The sequence below is a fragment of the Sitophilus oryzae genome, unplaced genomic scaffold (assembly GCF_002938485.1).
Source record: "Sitophilus oryzae breed Bouriz unplaced genomic scaffold, Soryzae_2.0 scaffold_64_pilon_pilon, whole genome shotgun sequence".
Classification (NCBI taxonomy): domain Eukaryota; kingdom Metazoa; phylum Arthropoda; class Insecta; order Coleoptera; family Curculionidae; genus Sitophilus; species Sitophilus oryzae.
The window spans coordinates 12,818-16,415 of NW_022147251.1; positions in this window are offsets into that span (position 1 = coordinate 12,818).

A 3,598-nucleotide genomic window follows, 5' to 3' on the forward strand; every position below is an offset into this window, starting at 1 on the left:
TCAGTGGCGCCGTTCAGTTGCATTGCTCTTCCTGGTTGATATCTATTCTTGTGAAAATAGTTTGACTTCTACAGGGTGGCTCAAAAGTGTGAGTGGAAGCAGGATGTTTTTTTAAGCAAGAACCGGCCCGTTGTAGTATTGCATTTGCGGCTGCCTTTCAGAAGGTCACTCCATATAATCTAAATATGCGGAAATAAATTTTTATAGTTTCAGAGATTAATAAAGCAATAAAATTATTCTTTTAAGACGCTTTTAAAAGTATGACAAATACAAGGAAACTTTGTCCTAAAAATCAAAACTATATTAGATATTCACTTTAGATGGTCTGTACTTACTTTGCTATATACAGGGGTGCTACAAATTCGGGATACGAGCATATAATTGGTATCTCGGTAACCGTAATAAATTCGAACATGGTTGGTGCAGGGCAAAGTTGCGCTTTGGGATGTTAACCAGGAATGCCATTAAAAAGTTTTAAAATTTAAGGCATGCTGAGTTTAAAAAAAAAAAACTGATTTTTGAAAATCAATTTTTATTTTTTCTGTCGTTTCTTTTTGAAAATCAAAAACTAATAATTGCACATTCTCATAGCCACTTTATTAGGACTATCTGATAGTATTTTAAGATTTTCAAATTAGCTGATAATTTGTAAAATACGGAGGCCAATTTATTTTTTTTAAATACGGACCTGCATTTTTATTTCAGGTTTGAAAGAACTCGGTCTCCTGAGTACGTGATATACCACATTTTTTTGTTTCGGACATTTTAAAGCACCATTTATTTAGTTTCAAGTCTGGCTCTATTTTTTTTAATATTTAGTAATTAATCGTTACAATATTGATAATATTTTCAAGCTTAACAATGACGTGGTGTAAACATTGAATACGGAAATCAAATGCCGGCAAATTATAAAATAATATAAAAAAATAATATAAATGTATTGTATGTCATTTCCTCGGAAGATGGATTGTAAATGGTAGAGCAGTATAATGGCCAGCGAGGTTCCTGGACCCTCAGCCTGGACCTGTCGCCAAGAACCCATACAGCACACTTCGTCCCAGGGACGTAGGTACATTTTATGTCCATTTTACGTCGGTACGTCCCGGGACCAATTAGGGACGTACTATGTACGTACAAAAGTGTACGTACATAGTACGTGCCCCATGTACGTACTATTTACGTACATTGTAGGACTTCACTACGGACTTACATGCGAGTACGTACTACGTACGTATCTTGAAAAATTTTTGAAAACGCATTACAAAATGTTATTTAATTTTAATATCATGACTGGATTATTTTGGTCAGATATACCTAATAATAATGAATGGACTGGATCAGTGGATTTTTTCTAGGCTAACGTTAATTCAAGTCACTCTAACCTACCTCTACTTCTTTTTATTAAAAATAAATCAGCTTGACCGCTATAAAAAAATGATTTCCTAAATTATCCAGTGACCATAATGCATGACAACCTATGAAGAAATCTGATGGGTTAAAAATGCAATATATTATGCAATCAAGCCTAACAGGAATATTATGCAGTCCTATGTTTAAATTTCCCGCTAAGTTATTCGTTCACATTCGAGTCTTGTCGGAATCGGAAGTCGGGCGCGGTTTCTAATGGCGTTTTTGATTGGCAGAGCTAGAGCGTACGTGCGCACTCAGTGTAGTTTCATATTTTATTAATCAACGTAAAAAATAAAAACAACAATACACTGAGTGCGCACCTACTCCGATCCAGTTTTCGATTGTGTTGTGTGAGTGGGTGTCATGTGTCATGGTGGCCGTAGGTTGTTTGGCTTCCGCTTTGTTTTCTTTTGTCGTTGCCTTCATTGCTCTTTGTTTCAAGGTAAGTTAAAGTGTAATAATATAATGTGACTATTTCACCTAGCACAGTCACAACCTCAAATGATTGAGAATCGGCTCATTCAATTTTTTCAAAACAGAGGCAAGAATTAGATATTTGAATAGTTAGTTTTCTTTTTGTATTTTTTAGTTAGAAGCAGTTCGGGAATAAAAAATAAAATATCTATCAACATCCAATAAAAGACAGAGTGCGCTAAGGGTGTAGTTGCCGGACCAAAGCCAGACTCACGGGTGTATCAAGACATAAGAGATGACCCTCTACCTGAGATTTTATATTAATAAATATTTTAAGCTGACTTCCATTGAATGATTTCTAATTAAATTCCTAGGTCGTATACGTCGTTGAAAAATGTACGTCCATAGTACGTACATTGTATGTCCATAGTACGTACATTGTACGTACTTTCGATCATTTTACATCCAGTTTTGGTCCGGAACAAAACATAAAATGTACGTACCTGGAATATACGTACATGTGACGTACATAGTACATACTTTACCACATCCCAGGGACGTACCGGGGACGTACATAGCGTTGAAAAATGTACGTCCCTGTACGTACTTGTACGTACCAGGGACCTGACGTTCGTCCCAACATTACGTATCAGATACGTACATAGTACGTACCGTGGCTGTATGGGAAGCGGGGTGGGGGTACATTACTTGACGTCATTTGTAAAAATACAATCAATGCATCTCAACATTTACAATAAAGAGTACAAAATGCATTCGGAAGTATAAGAAGAAAGTCCAAAGAGCTATAAATAAAATTGAACAAAAAATAAATTTGTGCAATAAGGAGGGTGGTAATAATCCTTTCGAACATGTAGAGCACTAGAAAGTAGTTTGTAGAAGTTGATTTATTTATAATAACTACGATTATATTATGCATATTATTATTGTGAATATATAATATAATAACTTTTTTTGGGGACACCCTGTAGAATTCTATATATTTTTATAAAATGCTTTCAATTAACTTACATAATATGTTCCCAAAATTTTATTTCGATATAAACAACCATTCTTCTTGGAGCCTCCGCGTCGTATAAGAGACTTGTATATTAGTTTTATTTTTCCCTATATACGTATACTGGCATATAATATTTAACAAATAATGATTAAAAATAAATTGTAATTCATTTTTATATTTTTTATTACATTTCAGCATCAGTCACTGTGATATTTTAGGTGAGTTAGATTTTAATGACAAATAATGTAAAATAATAACTTGCCCATTTAAAAAAATAAGTTTAAGATTTTATTGTGACTTTTTAAGCAAATCGTTAATTATTAACATTATCGAAAGATGTTTTGTTCGCCGTTAAGAAAATTATATTGTTTTATTTTTAAATTATGCGCCTCCCAATAGAATCAAAATGAAGGTAGATATCTTTTGTTACTTATTCTATGGTCCGTACCTTTGGTTCGCACCTGGTCCGCACCCTAGGTACAATATTATGTGAAGAAAAATGATTATAGCAAGGAAATCTTTAAGGTTTTTATTTTTCAACAAAGATCTTATTTAATTTTAGTGATATAATTTCTTCTATATTTATCCATTTTTTGTTATTGTTTTAAAATTAAAATTTGGTAACATAGAGGCATAGAGACTTTAAAACCGACCGTTTAACATCAAAACATCGATGTTTTTAAAATATCGATAATCATGGCCCAACGCTACCACAAACACCCAAATAAACTTGCGCCGCTTGCTGTTTTTCGTTTC